Source organism: Nylanderia fulva, unplaced genomic scaffold, assembly GCF_048542155.1.
Source record: "Nylanderia fulva isolate GAGA-0341 unplaced genomic scaffold, ASM4854215v1 Scaffold75, whole genome shotgun sequence".
Lineage (NCBI taxonomy): Eukaryota > Metazoa > Arthropoda > Insecta > Hymenoptera > Formicidae > Nylanderia > Nylanderia fulva.
The window spans coordinates 160454-181135 of record NW_028190862.1 but is presented as its reverse complement, the minus strand read 5'-3'; the positions used below and the strand labels follow the sequence as shown (position 1 = coordinate 181135).

The 20682-nt window shown below is 32.0% G+C and overlaps 1 pseudogene; it reads left to right on the top strand.

The window, feature by feature from the left end:
* Positions 1-10453: 10453 nt before the first annotated feature.
* LOC146720185 (uncharacterized) lies at positions 10454-12258 on the top strand (annotated as a pseudogene).
* Positions 12259-20682: the final 8424 nt, after the last annotated feature.

Below are 20682 nucleotides of genomic sequence, written 5' to 3'. Positions count from 1 at the left end.
TTTTCGATTTCTAAGTGTCATTGAAAAACATTATATAAAATAAAACATTATGCAGAATAAAATAAAAAACAGAATAATTTTTTATTATTAATCTTTATTCAGTAACAATTCAACGCAAAATAACTATTGTAGTAACAACCCACATAGCAAAAGTTAATCCGAGGTATGTCCATCGGAATATATCTCAAGGAATTTTCAGATATCCAGAATACATCCGTATAAACCTTGAGGATGTATTAAGGATACACTAAGGATATCTCCCAGACAGCACAGAATATTTATAAAATATTTATAGAATATTTATAATAATTATTTTAATATTTTATAAATATTCATCATAAATATTTCATAAATGTTTTTGGAGTCTTAGATTCAATAGATCATAAATATTTATCATAAATATCAGAAAATATTTACAATAAATATTATAGTAAATATTATAAATATGTTTATTAAATCATTGCGATACAGATTTTTTAAAATTTATATTTTCTCTAATAAATACTAATAAGTTAGAAAGACATAATCAACGATTTTTTAATCAAAATGTGTACCGGATAAGTGGGAAGGAAATTCAATTGGACTCTAGCTAGATATGAAGAAGTTTTAAATATTTACAAATTTACAAATTATTGAGACTTATCTCTCAATATGTTCATGCAGATTTGTAATAAAATATAACATTAATAAACATGGTGAAACATAATACATAAAGTCAATTAAGTTAAAGAAAAAAAGGTTCGCATGTCACAATCTTAATGAGAAAAAAGATATAACAATGAATAAATTAATAATCTTGGATCTTATGGCCAACATTAAATATCTAGCTCATCAATTTCATTAAATACGACTGGATAAATAAGAGATGGTTAGTTATATCTAATTATAATCAAGACGGAAACTAAATAACCATAAGTGAATTATTTTGTGACAATTAATAACCAAAAATTAAAGTATTATAGAACATTGAAAGATAATTACAAAAATCTGAATATAACCAAGACGTCAAATAAAAGAAGAGAATAGAATGATTGCGAACCATAAATCAAACAATTAAATAGAATAATGAATAATAATTATATAAATACTGCGAACCAGAAATAATTGAATAGAATAGTGAACAATAATCATAAACATTGCAAACAATAAATCATTGAATAAAAAGTGAACAATAATCATATAAACATTGCAAATAATAATTAAAACAATTTAATGTAATTTAATATAATTACCAATAATTATGAATATCATCAAGATGTCAAATGAAAGAAAGTAATGGAATGACCAATAATTATAAATATAATCAAGACGTTAAATAAAAGAAAGTAATAGAATAATTGCAAACCAGAAATCAAACAACTTGTTATAGCTCGAAAGGCTATAATTATAAGTATAGCGGATATAAAATATAGAATTACTACACTTTCCGCGAGGAGATCGCTGATACAGCAGCGGGCCGGAAACCGCAAAGACGCAAGCTAAGAGCTTTATCTTTCGAACAGCTCTGCGCTCAAAATCTAGCCACGTAAGCAAAAGCTATGCACCAATCGGGTGCCTGTCGCCAGGCACCCCTTCCAAACAAAATAACGAAAAACCGAGTTCACATAAGAACTCGGGAGTAAACAGAGAGTGAGTTCAACTAGACCAACCACTCGAGTCAAGGATAACTCCCGACTTGCAATCAGACGAGTCGTTAACTAGCGTTCGAATAAATCTAGAGTCGCGTCAAACGAGCGGAAAAGAGAAACAAAGTTACCAGAGGTTTAGAAATAATTATACGCCGAGTCTTGATAAATTTGTATACCGATATATATTTAATAAAAGGGACTCTACATCTAATCAGACTACGATTTACTGGGAAACCCCGACGATTCGGAAGTCCACTTCCCAATCCGGCGACATTCTTTTTGTGTCTCACCCGAGTGAACACAACAAACTGATTAGTATATAACATAAGAATTTTAAGCCAAAATAAAAGAAAATTAAATTAAATTTTGTGAATCATAAATAAATCAATTTAATAGAGTACAACATAAGAATTTGATGAAGATTTATCAAATATTTTTCAGTTATGTTAATTCAAAAACTTAAGTTAATTTAAAAACTTAACTTTTATAAATCTCTTATATTAAAAAATTTTTTAACCGTAAAATATATAGAAATTGATATGGCAAAAAGACAAAAAAGTTATAATAACGTGCTACACGCGCGCTATTATCTGATTTCGTTTAATGATTTTATTTAATTTTATTTTGAACAACTGTTAAACTGTTAATAACCTTCGCCGATAACAGTCGCTTAATGCAACTTATACAGGGTGTCCCATTTTCAAGGATTCACTCAAATATCTCAGAAATACTGCGTTAAATTGAAAAATGTTTTAAACAAAAATTGTATGGGTTCAAGGAGTACATAAAATTAAAGATTTGACCTTGAATAGTCATTTAAAGGTCAATGTCACCTTTAAGTTCTTAAATGGAATACCCTATTTTGCATTGCATATTCTTGTAGCTTATCTCGAGTGCTTTCCAAAACACTATAATAAGCGTTTTTTTCTTAAGTACTTTTTGAATTACCAGATAAGACAAGCGCGCGCTTCGCGCGCGCCATTGATTTTGTGTCTTTTGATTTAATATATGTATATTATTTTAAACAACTGTCAAACTATTAACCTTCGCAATGATAGCTGTTTGATATGAATATAACACACAATGCGAATCGAGATAACCAATTAGTAACGCGGAAAAGCGGCAACAATACATGCGAGAATCGATTTTACATACGTTTTTTAAAAAAAGGAAAGGATAAGCGGAGGCGTTACGACGGTCTTAGGCGCCTCTACGCTAGGATTAATTCGCGCTCACTAGTGCAAAATTGCAAAATTAAAAATCCAATAGTGTCAAATTCTTGCTTTTAGTGCTACCCAAAATCACGACGAGGATGTAGCAGGATAATAGTTCCGTTTTTTTGTTCTTTTATATTTTTTATATTTTTTGTTTTTAAATTTTTATTTATAATTTTTAGTTTTAATTTTATTTTGGTTTAATTTTAATATATTGTTGATTAATATATTATTAATAGTGGCAATCTAAAAATTACGTTTTCTAGCTTTGTGAACATTTCTATGATATCTTTGTAATCTAGGTTGTTGGTCAACTCATTTTCGATGGATAGAATTGCTAAATCGGATAAATGCGTTTCCGACATTTTACTTCTTAAATAATTTTTTATTAATTTAAATTTTGAAAAACCTGCCTTACCAGTTGTCACAGATATTGGCAGAGTTAATAATATTCGAAAAGCTATTGTTAAATTGGAAAATATTTCCAGTAAATCATTTTCAGCTAATTTATTTAAAATATTAATTGGGGATTGCAAGATGTTTTGTTGTAAATCTGAAAAGGTTGTTTCATACAAATTTATCTCGTCACACAATTCACTGGCATTTATATCAGAACAATTTGTATTTTTGTTGTAAAGTTTTGATTCTAAAATTTTGCATTGATTTAAATAAGTGATATCAGAAGTATTTATATCGTATAGAAATTTAAAAGCGTGACTATATGATAATTAAACTGATCGAATCGTTCTTTCAAGGAATTTAGAGCTACATCAATTATATAATTAAAAAAGTCTACTTTAAATTTTTGTCTAGCATCTGTAATTGGTTCATCTTTACATTCATCACTAAATTGTATTTGTTTTATATTTTTAGCATTTATTTCAATGTCTGTAAAACCATTTTCATGATATTCTCTTTAAAAAAAACAATTACATTTTCAATTAAATTTATACATTGTAATATTTTTATTTTATGCAACTGTAAAGATTTTGAAACGATGTTAATTCTTTGTAAAATATCATACCAGCAGAGTACAGATAATATGAACTTATAATTTACATAAAGAAAAACTATTTTTAACATGGCTTCTTGTTTTTGGGAGACTATCTAACAATATATTACGTATAAAATTCGCTACGTTGTACAATGGACTGTTTATGAAACAATTATTCTCAGTAGTTTTCTTTATATATTTTCGGTGTTCCATATGCTTTCGGCAACATGCGGTCGCTTAATCTTAGATAATAATATTGTTTCTTTGTGATGTACTTCTTATTCAAAAAATTTTTTAATATATTATTTAGCTTTGATTCTATTTTTGTTTGGATTTTTTTGTACTTCTATATAGGTATATTTATCTTGTAAAATGTTGTTCATTTGGGAATAATAAGAATGTTTGTCAATTGCGACCGTGTTACCTTTATCAGCACATGCAAATATAATATCTGGATGTTCTGGTGTCTTATGTGTTCTGGTGAAGGCACATATGTTTTGTTCGCGAATTTCTGTAATTGTGGTATTACGTGGTTTCTTATCTTAACCTATAAATCATAAAATAAGCTCCATTTATAGTTTAGTAGATAGAGCTTTATTGCTCTCACATCTAAAATTTCAACAGAACAATTTAAATTTTATCATAAAGATACTCAATGAAAATGGATATCCAATAAAATTTATTTTTCATCATATAAACAATAAAATAAAAAAATGAATAAACACTAGATTAAATAATAACACAAAAGAGGATATGCATTCAAACACAAAACACAGGGATAGAAGATTCATAGCTATCCCATATATAAAAGACCTATCTGAGGTCGTCTGCAAGAGTTTTAAGAATTCTGAATTTATAATGGGTTTTAAATGTTTCAATCGTTTGAATAAATTTGTAAAGGTTCATAAGGACTCAACACCTACAGATTGCAATAATAATGTCATATATAAAATAGGATGCAAAGATTGTGATGCTTCCTACATCGGTCAGACCAAAAGACAGTTGAAAACTAGAATAAGGGAGCATAAAAACAATATAAAACAACCAAACTATCTGTAATTTCACAACATATAATGAATAGGAATTATAACATCGATTGGAATAACGTAAAAATAATGGATCATAAACCACACTACTATAAGAGATTAATTGCCAAAACCATCTATATAAAAAAACAAAAAAACAGTTTGAATATTATGGAAGAGTGTGAGTCTTTAGACCATATATATGCTCCTTTATTAAATGATCTAAATTAAAGCTCTATTCCATCTGTCTTTATATATGTATATAAAAAAATGTTTGTTAAAAAAGATCAAATCTAAACATGTTGACACATTCGTATATGAAAAACAGCACACATATAAAAGAAGAGCCCCCGAAGAAAACGTTTCTCTAACAGTTTTAAAATGTCAATACGTGATATATGTACGATATCATTTGCGAGTTTAATATTTTGTTACCTTTATAATTGTGGTAAGATACATTTGTGATATATAAGTTTGTTTAATGGTTTCTTGTGTATAATTAAGAACATTGTAATTAGATCACACTTATCCATAAAAATGAAGTTACGACACTATGATCAACAACACATTCGGAATTCTATCAAGATAAACAACTTTGAGAATCTCTTTTTATTTTATTTGACGATTAATTTTTTACTTTGATATTATGTCATCTATGACGTTTGTATTACAAGTTTATCTCTATGTTACTTGTATTACTTTAACTTGATTTATGTGTAGTGGCTGAACAGCTAAAAGTTATTAGCGAAACGTCCCACGATTTACTAATATTTATATCAATTGTTTGTATTTTAACATCAAAAGTTTGCTGAAATAAAACCTTATATTAATTTGTATTATTTATAATTTACAATTTTTTGGGCAATATGAGTTGTATTTTTAACATCATTATTTAAACTTTCAAAAATCTCTTGAAGACTATCATAAATAATTAGTAAATTATAACATAAAGCTTTTATTGCATTTAAACGTGATGACCATCGTGTAGTTGATCATTAGTACTCCTATATACATCTTATACAAGGTCGGCATCGACGTTACTCCTCTATAATCTTCTACCCTCCCCCCCCCGTTCAGTCCTTTTTTCCCCAACGGCACTATTATTCTTTCCTCCCACTGCTCTGGCCACTTTATTACAGAACCATTCCTCCACTTTCATTCCTCGGGAAGGTCTCGTTAGCGCACGGTACGATAGCGCACAGCCCGATAGTACACGTCAAATTTTAATATATTAGCTAACAAGTGTGGGGGATCATAAATCGGCCGAGAGTGCGGAAGTTTGGCGCACGAGGCGAAGCCGAGTGTGACAATCCGCACAATCCACACAAAACATCCACACAAAAACCCACACATGTTGGCTACGATATTTTGTGTGACCAATGCGTGGAAAGGGAGCCCTTTCTAAAATCCCATTATGTGCGTAAAGGGCGACTTTCCGCGCGCCGGTTGCACAGAAAATAATTCCCGATAGCACATGTCAAATTTAAAGTACAATAATTCCCGATAGCCCACATCCCTTTAGTACACATTCCGATAGCACACAAAGTACATTTTTGGGTGTTAAACCATAGCTGTTCGAGGTGTCAAAATATTTTTTTAAAATGTCCCATCGATGTGTGTATGTGTGTGTGTAGATCGAGAAAAAGAATAAAAATTTTCTTGTATAATTGAAAAAAAGAAAATAATTCTGATAATGCATCAGCTGCATCATTTACTATTAAGTTTAAGGAGTGGCATGTGCAAGAAACAAAAAAGGCTAAAGAATTTTTATTTAAAATGTGTTGTTGTACTTCATTGTTTTTTCCTTTCATATTTGAACTATTATCGTAATCTTGACCTTTTAGATTTTTGTACATCTAAATTATTTGTCGATAAAAATTTCAAAGTAATATTTACAGTAATGTCTGCACCCATTTTACTATTTTTTTAAATAAAACCAAGAAAGTGTTCATATATTTTAAATTGATTACTTTTATATGAAACAAAACGCACCACTATTGTAAATTGTTCCTGATTTGAGATATTTAGTGTTGAATCTACAAGAAATGCAAAATATTTACTTGAATTAATTGAGGAAATTATTGAATCGATAATTAATTTAGATATAGATGATAATAATTCATTTTGAATAATATAATATTACTTAAATAATGATGTCCACTTTTTTTTTCCACAAAGCGGCTTAAGTGTTTAGCCATGATTGAATCAAATTCAGCTATCATTGGTACAAGTTGCAAGAAATTACATTATTTGGAGTATATAAGATATTAGATTTACCTCGCTAAATTTTGTTGAGCAAGATATCTTATAATGAAAATTATGCGTTTAAAGACATTTCTTCAATGTGTTTGTTCTATACTTAAAATCTTTTCGTTATAAAAATTTATAGTGTGATGAAAAATCATTCAATTCGCGAAAAGTTGCCAAGGCTTAAATGCTTCAAGATGTTTCTTAGTTTGCTCATGCTCTTTAATAACGCGATATATATTTGACCAATCAGAATAGCCAGAAGAACTTGAGAATTTATTTTCATTTTGTTTATATAAACAACAAAAAAAATAAGCATTTTTGAATTTTGAATAAATTATGCAAGTTCTGGATAATTTTTCACTGTTAGCCATGGTATGAGTATATAAAGTTGTTGAGAAGCATCTATTATTTGAATCTAACGGAAAGTTAAAATCCATAATTTGATTAGGAACACCATGATAAATTATCTGATTTCGAAAATCTAGTGAAATTATATTAGGCCAGAGATCTGCTAGATCCTCGAATTGATCGATCCGAATTGAGATTTCGGTATCAATATGAATTAAAGTAGAAAGCGAAATCGAAGAATTTGAAAGAATTTTAGAAGGTAAAACGTTTGCGATAGATGTTAATGATATTTGATTTACAGAAATAGAAGACATCAAAGGGAGAGTGCCAAATGTGCTTGCCAACGATGAACTCATTGAGCAAAAATAAAAACATTTGATGTGTTATAGTTTATAAAAATTTAGCCAATTCCGTAATTTGTATAAATATTTATAGGTATCTCATTTTAAAAAACGCACCTTGATAATTCTTCAACAAAGCATTTTCAGAAAAAATGTTTCAGACAAAAGTTGTATAGTTACGAGGGGGACATAAGATGGTGCCATTAATTAGACTTTGAAAAGTCATTTGAAGGTTACGTGCAGGTCAACTTCAATTTCTTAAATCGAATCATCGATTTTTCATTGTATATTCTTGTAGCTTATCTCAAGAGCTTTCCAAAACATTACAAAATATTTTTTATAAAATACTCTTTGAGTTATAAAGGTTTGCAGCTAAAAATTTATTGACATAAAATGTAAAATATCTTGTAAAATATTAAATTTTCGATAATCATGCCTTAATACTTTTCTGCACAGTATAATAAGATCAATCAATTGGTATAAAAAAAACAAATAATTGTTTTAAAAAGAATATGTAATATTCAACATGCAGCTGCATACTTTTTTTATAAGCAACTATGTGTTTTTTACCCCAATTGATTGATCTTATTATTCCGTGCAAAAAAGTATTAAGATATGATTACCGAAAACTGAATATTTTACAAGCAGATAATATAATTTGTAACAGCTCTTTAAAAATTAATATACATATAAAAGGCAATAAGAGCTAATTAAGTTCTTTCATTAATATTTATTTGTGGAAAAAGATTTATAACATAAAATATTAGACAGAAATAAATTCGAACGTTTCGGTTGCCTTTTTCAACCTTCTTCAGCGCATCATTTAAAATTAAAGATTAATAGAAATTAACAATCAATTATTCAAACTGTCAATATAATAAAACTATACAGAAACACAGTTATTCGCATAAAACTACGTCAAGCTATTATATTTTTTTTAAAAAACGAAATCAACGCATTTTTAAAGCATTTTTATATGTATATTCTATTCCTCGAATCGTCATTCTATGTAATTGTCGCGAAACAGATCTCTCGCTAATTGTTCGGTTAGGAAGTTGGTTGTGAATCTCGATAACAGCAATTGTTAATATGTATAAAATCATTGTATACAAAAAATTAACATTGAAAGATAAGTAAATTAATAAAAATAGACTTACAATTAAATCGAGTAAGATATTATATTGTGACGTGAAGGCTTTCAGATGTTGATTGCTCGAGGTTACAATTACAAATGATTTTTATCTCTCAGAGAGACGACCACACAACGGAGAAAATAGTTAGTTGTTTATGTTTTTTAACTTTCATATCTTAGGTAGTCTATGTATTATATCGTCATAAATTACTGGCAAGCCATCAATATCTGTTTTTAAATTAAGACTGTTATTTTGCCTTTTTATGAATATCATCTCTGAAATCAATCTTTTGTTATATTGTGATTATTTGTCAAGTATTTCTATATCGTCCCAACTAAATTCATGATTATGTTTTAATCTATGGTCAGTGATTACAGATATTTTTACGTTTCTATGTATATTAGATTGATGTTCTGATAATCTAGTAGATAATTTTCTACTAGTCTGACCAACATACGATGCATTACAATCTTTACAGTCTATCTTATATATGTATAACATTGGTATTTGAACACATAGGAATAGGATCTTTATGTACTTTAATATATTTATTCAATTTGTTAAGACTATAAAAAAAGAGTTTAACATTTATATCTTTAATGATGTTTCTATATTGTTCAGTGAGTGTCGGTAAGAATGGGATGCAGAAATACGAGACCTTTAAATTTTGGTCATTCTTGTTTGTAAGATTTCACGTCACAATATAATATCTTACTCGATTTAATTGTAAGTCTATTTTTATTATTATAATTTACTTATCTTTCAATGTTAATTTTTTGTATACAATGATTTTATAGACATATTAACAATTGCTGTTATCAAATTCGCAACCGACCTCCTAACCAAACAATTAGCGAGAGATCTGTTTCGCGACAATTACATAGAATGACGATTCGAGGAATAGAATATACATATAAAAATGCTTTAAAAATGCGTTGATTTCGTTTTAAAAAAAATAGCTTGACGTAGTTTTATGCGAATAACTGTGTTTCTGTATAGTTTTATTATATTGACAATTATGAATAATTGATTGTTAATTTCTATTAATTTTTAATTTTAAATGATGCGCTGAAGAAGGTTGAAAAAGGCAACCAAAACGTTCGAATTTATTTCTGTCTAATATTTTATGTTAAAAATCTTTTTCCACAAATAAATATTAATGAAAGAACTTGATGAGCTCTTATTGCCTTTTATATGTATATTTACAAGATAATATACACTTCCTTTATCTCGGCCAATAGAGCCAAACGCGATATTATTGCGACAATTAAGAAAGAAAATTTGGAAACTAAGGAATTTGTATCTTATGGTTGGGATCTCAGAAATTCCTCTTGTTCCTCTTTTAACTTCCCCTGTAAAGAAATAGGCGAGAAAAATATATAATATATAATATATAATATATAATATATAATATATAAAACACTCAACGCGTGGTGATCGTCGGGTTGCGCGAGTGTCGAGGACATCGCGGTGTGCCGAATAAAGTAGTCGAGCGAATCTGAGTGACGACGACGGAGTCGATGCAGCCAAGTGATTTTACCATTGCCGAGATGAAGGAGGCTCTTCGCGAGAGGGGACTGACGTTAGGAGGATCAAAGGCCGAGCTCATCCAGCGGCTGAACACCAACGATTCAGGTGTGTGGGCAAAATTAAGCAAGCAATGGAGGCAAGCGATATGTTCGGATGGCATCCCGGCTTCAGGAGTTGCGCGTTCGCTCAGTGAACCGGGTGACGCCATGGAAATGGAGACCGTGGACGATACACCGAGACCAGTGGACCGAGTGAGCATGTCGACGCCGGAACCGAGAGAATGTGACGACGCGATGCAGGCAGAACTTTTGCTACTGCGTCGAGAACGAGAAATTTTGGAGAGAGAGCGGCAGTTACTTCAACGAGAGATAGAAATGATGAGAAGTGCAGCCTCGACACCGACGATAACGAACGGCAGCGTCATTTCTGCGTTCGGCGGTGTGAGGGGAATTAAGGAGCTGCTGCCTGAATTTGACGCAACGGATAGCACTTTCTGGAGGTGGAAGCAGCAGTTGGAGTTATTGAGACGCACGTATCAGCTGGACGATAATTCAACGAGGGTGTTAATTAGCTTTCGGTTGAAGGGCCGTGCGTTGTCTTGGTTTTACTCAAGGGCCGAGCATGTGACACTGGGCCTGGAGGTCCTTTTGCGAGAGATGGAGTCAATTCGATCTACGGCCGGGAAAATTGTCGCTGAGGAGAGAATTCGAGGCTCGCGTGTGGAAAGGAGACAAACAGTTTTGTGATTATTATCACGAAAAGGTGATTCTCGCGAATCGCATACCGATCGCAGAAGACGAGCTCCTCGATTATATCATCGAAGGAGTAACCGATTCTCGTCTGCAGAGCCAGGCGCGCCTGATGAACTTTTGATCTGAAAGAGAGTTATTGAAGGCGTTCGAGAAGGTGGTTCGAGTGAATCCTAGAAGACCAGACGTTCGGCCGGGGAGGGACGGAGCGAGGACGATCAGCGAAGGAAGAGCGGAGACATCGACACGGGGAGACTCGACGAGGTGCTACAGGTGTCGCGGAACAGGACATACCGCGGCTCAGTGCGTGCGACCACAGGCGAAGCGAGTGTGCTATGTGTGCGAATCTCCGGATCATTTAGCTAGAGAGTGTCCGAAACGAAATCGGTCCGCGGCGTCGGAAACGCCGAACAGCGTTGCGCGAACTGCGTCGACGAACGTCGTGCAACCTGTCGCGTTATTAAAACCATACATGATTACCGTAAAAATCATAACTAAGAACGAGAATAACGGTTTTGATAATTACGTGGTAGACGCAATGATAAATTCGGGCTCTCCGATTAGCTTAGTTAAATGCGAAATGATTCGGGGCGACTCACGTCTGCTCGCCGGTCAGAGCATCGATCAATTTTGCGGAATTAACGACTTGCGATTGAATATTGACGGTATCGTTCACGTCAATTTAGAGGTAAAAGGCGTGCGCTTAAAAATGAAATTTTATACGGTGCCTCATAATACAATGGCATATAGTGTCTTACTCGGTAGGGATTTTTTGAATTGTCCGTCGCTGCGTGTGACGTTAGGACGAGATCTCGAAATTGCAAATGCTGAAGAAGCGCGCGTTATTTATCAAATGATGCATATTGAATGTGACGACAGTGTTGCACGTTCGCGCGAGGAATTGAAAATTAATCCGGCTGTTGACAAAGATACAACCGAAAAGATCTGCGAGATCTATGAATCTTGTTATTCGATTAATCTTCGAGTGGAGAAATGCGTGCCGGATTTCGAGATGGTTATCGCACCGAAACATGAACAACCGATAAGTATGCGCCCGCGGAGATTATCGGTCGCGGACAAGGAAATCTCACGCGAGATACCAGACGACTTGTTGATTGCGACGAGAGACACCGACAAACACGTTGAAATTTTATCTGAAGTTTTTAAAATAGTGGGTAAGCATCATTTGCAGTTTCGGTCCGATAAATGTTATTTCGCACAGACCGAGATTCAATACTTAGGGTATTGCGTAAGCATACACGGGATACGACCGAGCGACGAGAATATAGAGTCTGTTTTGAATTATCCTGTACCACGTAACATCAGGGACGTACATAGGTTCGTCGGACTCGTGAATTATTTTCGTCGATTTATTCCGAGATTTTTATTGGTGGCAAAACCATTGTACGATTTAATTAGAAAAAACTCTGTCTTTAAGTTTAACCGTCATCTGTTTGTTGTCATTGACGCGTTTGCTAAATTTATCCGGCTCTACCCGCGTAAGTCGACAGCATCGGAGGAATCGATAAAGTATCTCTGTGAATATTTCCGCGCGTATAGTAAACTGAAACGTTTAATTTCGGACAGAGGAACTTGTTTTACATCTGACGTATTTAAGAGATACTTGGAATCCGGTGCTATAGAGCACGTATCAATAGCTGTGAGCACGCCGAAGGCAAACGGGCAGGTGGAAAGATTTAATAAAGCGATAATTCCGATGATGGCAGAAGCGAGACACCGTGTAAGTGGGATCGGCGCCCGATCAAATGCGTCCGTATATACATTGTATAATGATTCAGAATTGATTAAATTGTTCGTCGGGCAACGCGATCCTTCCCTAAAGGTGGAATCAAGACTTGCGGATTTTATTTTGTTTTATTTTATTGTTTGACCAAGACGGCCAAAATGTCAGAATGGCCGAACTGTAAGCGTGCGATTATTATTTCCGAGATGTATTATACGTGTCGCGCTATCATGTTATTGCCGAATGCGCCTTGTCGTTTCGTCCTCGTATTTGATTATTTATATTTATGTTACTGTGTGCGACAATAAGAAACTTGATTAGCTTAGAAAACAACAGCGCGACCGTTCGAAAGACAAACCAGAGCACAGTTGAGTTGTCGCTTAGCAATTGGTCCAAGCCTGACAGGAAGGGATAAAAATTAGGAGCGATATAAGTATCGGTGATTTTCGGTATCGACACACTCTCTTACGATCACACACTCTCTTACGATCAGACACTCTCTCACAATCCTGCAGAAAAATCACTGACATCGAGGCGACAAGAAGAGATACGTTTAATTTCGGACTTGGACGACGAAGGCATCTCGACTCGCAATAAACATATTATATTTTAACAATAATTCCCTATTGATTCTTAGTGACCTGAATTCTGTCCTGACTCTCGTCATTTATCCGGCCTTCTCCTATATTTTAAATTATAATCCGACTACATACATAAATTTTTTTTATGAATATAATAAATTATTTATTATATATATATTTTTATTTAATTATTTATATAACAATTATATTTTAATATATATTACGCACACGGATAAGAAATATTTTACATTTGCTCATTATATATAAAAATATAAAAGTAATGGAAATTAAATTTTGCATTAATATATAATAGTATTATGAGGTAGTTAATACATGAAAATCATATAAGATGAATGCTGTACATCGATTAGCATAATATGATTACAAGTCAATAAATGATTTTGCTAATATATTATTTTGAATAAAAATTTAAAAAATATAAAAACAAAAAAAAATGAAATTAATAAATTTTCTTCATTCTTTGTTTTCTTCTTCTATTAATTATTTTTTCTATTATTTGAATAAAAGATGTATCGTGTGTAATAGATTAAATAGATAATTTATATAAATATATATTAATTTCAATATATATATATATATATATATATACAATATATATATATATATATATATATATATATATATATATATAAATTATTAAGAGTTTAACAAGGCTCTGTAATATAAATATAAATTTAAAGTGAAAGACAGGCAATAAGAGCCAAATCGCGGATGACAGTGCGTTATCCCAACGAAATTAAATTTTTTTGTTAGAATTGAATACCTGTGCACAAGGCACCAAATTTTATTATTTATCTATTTCATACGATACGCCTTTTATTCAAATAATAGAAAAAATAATACAAAAAACAAAAAATGAATAAAATTTATTCATTTCATTTTTATTTGTTTTTATAAAATTTTTATTCAAAATAATATATTAGCAAAATCATTTATTGCGACTTGTAATCATAATATTACGCTAATCGATGTACAGCATTCATCTTATAAGATTTCCATGTGTTACTACCTCACAATACTATTATAAATAAATGTAAAATTTAATTTGCATTACTTTTATATTTTCATATATAATGAGCAGATGTAAAATATTTCTCATTCGTGTGCGTAATATATTGGTTTTTGTATTTATACTGATTTTACACATATCAAATGCAAGAGAGACAAAGATAGAATGATACTCTCTCTGTCAGTATGTTACCACGAAAATTTCCCCATGAGTATAGATCTAGTGAAATTTGTTCATCCCAAATATTACATAAAAAGAAGTTACGTAGCTTCGTGAAATATTTTTTAATATATTCTTTATATAATAAAGCAAGGAGATAAAGAGTCGAATTTTGCATTATTGCTCTTAAAAATTTATAATAAATTAAATACAATCTCGTGGCTAACCCAACCTTACCCGCTGCTAGCTGCGTATTCCCCCAAGTTATATTATGAATTTTATATTCATCTTTTTTCCAAAAAATCAATCTTTGCCTCCCTGCGGACAATCCTACTGATTAAGAATATAGTAAATTTAATAAGATTCATTAAGTATTTTGGCTAATATCTGGGATAAACGAATCTGTAATTCCCGGCCGGCCGATAGGCGTCTCCACCATGTCGCCTGTCGACCCTTAAGGGGATGCTGAAGTGACGGCCGAACTCTGATAGGTCAGCACCACACATATCTAACATATGCACGTATACACATATACACACATATGCGTGAAAATTTATTATTATATAACTTTTTATTAGACTTGCAATCTCACTTCTAATTGTTTACTATTATTTCTTCATGTTATCCCGATTACGTGAGCTATATCTTATGCACAAACTGCAGAACTATTTTATTAAATAAGTATTGTTATGAACTGAAACTGACAAAAGAAGCCGATAACAAAACTGTAATTTTTGATTTTTTATATGATTTATATAGAATAACTAGATAACACAAACGCGCGCTTCGCGCGCGCCAAACAAATTTTTGAATTATAACGCATAATAAAAATTCAAGAATACTTATGTACTGTACATAGTAAAAATTCGGCGAATCAAAATTTAAAACATAATGGACATTCAAGAATTAGAATTAAGTACACAATGAAAATTCAAGAATAAAATTATGTACATAAAGAAATTCAGCGGATTAAAATTATTTACATTAAAGAAATACGACAAATTAAAATTATATACATAATAAAAAAATTGGGCAAATTAAAATTATTTAGATAAAAGAAATACGGTGAATTAAAATGATGTACTTAATAGAAATTAGAAAAATAAATTAAAATTTTGTACATAATAGAAATTCGGTGAATTAAAATTATATACATTACGGAAATTCAGCGAATTAAAATTATGTACATAGTGAAAATATAGAATTAAAATTATGTACATAATAAAATTTCGGCGAATTAAAATAAAAATAACGCTTCCCTGTCGCGATAGCCCACAACGGTGCAAAAAAAATTATATATATTATTATATATATTATGTATTGCCTATATAAGCAATAAATAATATATTATTAATAATATATATATTCTGTTTCTTTTTGTTTATTTTTTGTTTATAAAGCTGTGTAAAGAAGAATTCTAATTGTCAATAAAAAAAAACTAATTTGGAATAGAGGAATTTTAGTAAATAGAAAAAATCGATGATTAAAATGTAAGGCCTAATTAATATGTCTAATAATGAATTATCAATATGCCTAATAATGAAAGATCAAATGTTTAACTCATATAAGCAATAAATAATATATTCTTAATAATCATTTTTTATTTTCTACAATTCCTCTATTCCAAATTAATTTTTTTTTATTTACAATTAGAATTTTCCTTTACACAGCTTTATAAACAAAAGTAAAACAATAACATTTTCGTCCTGCACATTTATGCTATTAATATAAAAATATTAGACAAGGGAAATATTTAATCTTTAAAAAATAATCCTAAAATAAAGCATTCGATCGATATAATATTATACATAAAATTGGGTATCTAATCATCATATAAATTATAAAGTTCTACAAGTATTTTACCCGAGAAGCAAGCTTCTGCATCGCCAGATTCAGAATGCAAACTATCGTTATTTGATTGTGAACAACTAAAACGTTTAATATTAGGTGTTAGTAAACAGCTCCTACGTGATTTTAAAACCAGATATTCCCTCAAAGGTTTCTCTACTTTTTTGTCAATGCATTTCTGTTGAATTTTTATTTTGTCTCGACATAATTTTAATTTATCGAATTTTTATTATGTCTCGACATAATTTTAATTCATCAAATTTTTATTATGTGTTGACATAATTTTAATTCATCGTATTTTGATTATGTCTCGAGATAATTGTAATTCGTCGAATTTTTATTATGTCTCGAAATAATTTTAATTCATCGAATTTTTATTATGTCGCGACATAATTTTAATTCATCGAATTTTTATTAGGTATGTCTCAACATAATTTTAATTCATTGAATTTTTATTATGTCTCAACATAATAAAGTTCTTTGTTCCAGATTTTATATTAATGATATTTGAACTTCGGATTATATGGAAATTGCATATTTGTTACTTTTTGCACATTCTACGCCACCATTGATATTGTGAAAATTATAATAGTTTCAACTAATTAATGTTTATTAATTAAAAAAGTTATAATTTATTTACATTATTAATGTTCTTGTAGAATATACAAAAATAACAAATATGCAATTTGCATATAATACGAAATCTAGTGATATCCAACTTATTTTCTAAATTCACGAAGCTATCATTTTCTTCATTACTCTCGAAAAAAAGATTTGGCATGACTGAATTCCAGAATTGTACTTTCCATCTCTTTTTACAAATTTCGTTAAATTAGTATCAAGCGTTTTATAAACTTCTTTCGGAATATAACTGTCTTCATTATTATTAATATTATTGCTAATCGTACATAGCGATTTTGTGTTTGTATCATTTATTATTTCTTTATTATTATTTAAATTTTCAATCATCTCCTTCAAAATCTTGTTGTCAGTATTACAGTTATCGATTACCTTTGTTGTTATATTTAACATAGATAATACATTTGTAATATTACTAAATATTGATTTCAAATTCGGTATTATATCTTATAATGGAAATATGTACATAATCCAAAAATTTAAATTAACTGAATTTTTATATGTACATAATTTTAATTTACCGAATTTCTATTTTCTAAGAAACTGAGAAACTGTAATCGAAACCACTCAATCACAAAATTAATAAACACTTATTCATCAGATTTTAACTATTAAATACACCAAACCTTTAATATACATTATATACTGCCACTACACTATAACCCCTCGATACGTATACAACTGTCAAAATATGCAATAACAGCCGCTCACGAAGTAAACGCTGTGACAGAACCAATCGGCATCGCGGATTAAAGGCAACAATACACTTTGAGATTTTCGAGACTTTGATAAATAAATAACATGCCTTTTTTAGAAATGGATACTTTTGCAGTTCGTTTTTATAAGTAATTTAACCGTGGAAAAGGATTTATCGATATGTATAGTCAATAAAAAGATATTTTACAATTACTTAGTATTCGCGGAGACACATTAAAATGGCGGAGAAGGAAGAGGCAGAGGTGTGTGTGCTCCGTTTTTAAATGATTGGGTGAAGTATATATGGTGGAAGAGGAGTTATACGATATTAGTCAATGAAAAGCGGAGTGGACGGAGCAAAGTGAGATGAAGGAAAAAGGAGATAAAGGAAGAAAGGAAGAAAAGAGAAAGTTTGGAGCAGGTGAGAGATGGAAGGCTGTGGAAACAGTCGATATGTGGCAGTTGGCATGGGGAAGATGCACGGCAAAGGAAGGAAAGGAGAGAAGGAAGGAGAAAGAGAATGAGGCGAGAATGAGGAGGAAAAAGAAAAAAAGCATGGAAAGTGCATGGATGTAAAGGTAAAATAAGGAAAAAAGGAAGAATGCAAAAAAGAAGACGAAAGGAAAGAGAAGACGGAGAGGCGAGGAGAGAGATAGGAGTGTGAGAGGAAAGAAAGTAAAGGATCGGTAAGGTAGGAAGAACGGCAGATAAAGAAAAAAGAGTGGTATCAGCGGAAGTTGAGAGAGGGAGCTAGGAGCGGTAAGGGAGACAGAAGTCGGCATGGAAAGCACGTGGAAAAAAGGAAGTATTATACGCAGTAGCGGTGTCGAGTAAAAAGGAGATTAGAACGTAAGAAAAGTGATAAAGAAAAAAGAGATTAGTAGTGAGAGGAAGAGGAGGAAGAGGATACAAAGGTGTACAAAGGGAAAAGGAAAAATACGAAATGAAAGGAGGAAAGAACTAAGGTGGAAAGTGTACAGAAGTGAGTGGGTGGAAGGGTAGAAGACAATGGAAAAGAAAGGATGGCGAGGAACAAGTGTTGTGGATGTAAGGAGGAGCTGAAAGAAGTAAAATGTTGAGCAAGGTATTGACAGTGATAGAGAAGATGGCAAGCTGGATAAAGAAAGAGAGAGAGAAGAAGAGGGGAGGAGAAAGAGAAAGAGGAAAGAGAGGCAGCGGTCAAGGAAGTCAAGGAGAAGATAGAGGAGAAAGAGGTAAAAAGAAAAAAGAGAAAGGAAGGAGAAAAGGTTATGTGGAAGAGGTGTCAAGGAGAGAGGAGAAAAGGAAGAAGGAAAAAGGGAAGCAAGGAGAGAATGGAAGAGAGAAAGAGAGGATTAAAAAAAAGGAAGATGGAAAAAGGGGTGGAGAAGAGAGAGAGAGAGAGAGAGAGAGAGAGAGAGGAGGGAGGATAAGAGAAAAAGTAAGGAAGAGGAGGAAAGTAACGGAAGCAAGGAGAAAAGGTTGGAAGATTAGTAGAGACTAGTAGAGGAAGTGGAAAAGATAAAGGAGAAGAGGAGAAGAGAGACAGAAAGGTTGAGGAAAAGGAAAGAGAGGGAAGAAGAAGAGAAGAAAGTAAAAGAAGAAGAAATAGGAGATGGCAGACAGCAGGAGAGAAGAGAGAGATACGAGTTGTGAATGACAGCAGAGGAGAGAGAAGAGCAAGGAGAGGGGAATAGTGATAGCAGATGAGAGATGGAAGAAAGAAGAGGAGAGTGAGGACGAGAAGAGAGGGCTAGATATAAAAAAACAGAAAGACAAAGACAGAGATAAGGAGAGAGGAAGATAGAAGCACGAGGGAAGAGGAGAGAAGGAAGATGGAGGAAGGAAAGAGGACAGAGGATTGGAAGAAGGAAGAAGGAAAGGAAAAAATGGGAGAAAAAACAGAAGAAGAAGAAGAGAAAAGGGGCGGGGGGAGTCGAGAAGGAGGAAGAAAGAAGTATGGAGGAAGACTGAAGACAGAGAGAAGAAGAGAAAGCAGGAAAGAGAAGAGAAAGAAGAAAGAGCGAGACAAGAGAAGAAGGAAAGGAAGAAGCGGGAGGAAATGAAGAGAAGAAGAAGAAGAAGAAACAGTATGGAGAGGAGTAGAGGATGAACATAGGGAAGAAAGAAGAGTTATGTTGGAAATGTATATGCAAAGGGCGATGGGAAGGGAAGTAGAGATTAGAGAGGTAACAGAGATAAAGAGGGATGATGGGAAAATTATGGTAATCGTGGAAATGAAAGAGAAGGAAAATAAGAAGGAGTCATTGGGAAAAGGAGAGGAAATATGGAGGAGATACAGGATAGGAATAGAGGAGGATTTGACATTGGAAGAGAAGAGGATAAGATGGAGGATGATGGAGAGAGAAAGGAGGGGAAGAGTGAGGAGAAGGCATGTAATTAAAGGAAAGAGGATATGGTTAAATGGAAAAAAATAGAAGTGGGATGAGGATAAGGGACAGTTAAAAGAGGAAGAAAGGATAGAGGTTAGGGGGGAAAAGAAGGTAGACAGGAACGGGAGAGAGAAGAGGGAAAGAGTAGAGGGAGAAGAAGAAGATAAGGGAAGAATTAGGGGACAGGAAATAAGAATAGGAAAAGATGGAGAAAGAAAAAAGGGGAAAGAAGGAGAAGGAAAGAAGGGGGAAAGTAAGGGAGGAAGAGTATTTAGAAAAATTGTAAGGTCGGAAAATGGCCAAGAGAGAAGGAAAGAGGAAAAGATTTATGTATGTATGGGAAAGGGTGTGGAGTGGGGGGGGGGAGGGAGTGAGAGGAGAGAAGGGAGAGTAGAGTTTAG